This window comes from Penaeus monodon, chromosome 30 (assembly GCF_015228065.2).
Source record: "Penaeus monodon isolate SGIC_2016 chromosome 30, NSTDA_Pmon_1, whole genome shotgun sequence".
Taxonomy (NCBI): domain Eukaryota; kingdom Metazoa; phylum Arthropoda; class Malacostraca; order Decapoda; family Penaeidae; genus Penaeus; species Penaeus monodon.
In genome coordinates, this window is record NC_051415.1 from 2483196 (window position 1) to 2483766 (window position 571).

Here is a 571-nt window from a genome sequence, read left to right on the forward strand (position 1 = left end):
TCTACCAGTACCAACCACCATCATCTTTTTTCCCTTCTTGGCAGTTTTGCTTTTATCATTTGCTGTTAGGTTCAATTGAGGTTTAAAATTATTTTTAATGTTACTATAACTGCATGAGGATATGTAAGTCTTCTGAGACAGTCATAGATTACAGACACTTAAGTATAGCTCCCAAAATTCTGTGATCATGAATCAATTTTCTATCTGTATTGTGAACTTCCTGTCATATGGACATGTAGGCTTTATTCCATATATGTATTTATAAACTACAGGAATGTCATTTGCATGTCTCAACTGGCTTCAACTGCATTAAATTATTATATGTATTTCAAAGACATTGTTAGCAAAAAATGAAGTAGGATTCAGGGAAAGTTTGAGTTTGGCATTCGTAGTTCCTCAGATAGTGTGCCTAGGCCTGGGGGTTAGAAATAATGATCCTTGACTCGAGTTCGGCTCCAGAGTCAGTGGATATACTTTGTTATTGTAATCTTGATAAGGAATGAAGAAATTATGTGTGGAATTGTCCTATTATGATTAATTGTATGTCCTATTATAGTTAATTTTATAATTC

General features: G+C 33.5%; 1 protein-coding gene across 1 annotated transcript in view; it reads left to right on the forward strand.

Moving 5' to 3' along the window:
* Positions 1-571, forward strand: part of LOC119592450 (transformer-2 protein homolog alpha-like) — a gene marked incomplete in the record, with an annotated part of 60166 nt that overhangs the window by 57176 nt on the left and 2419 nt on the right.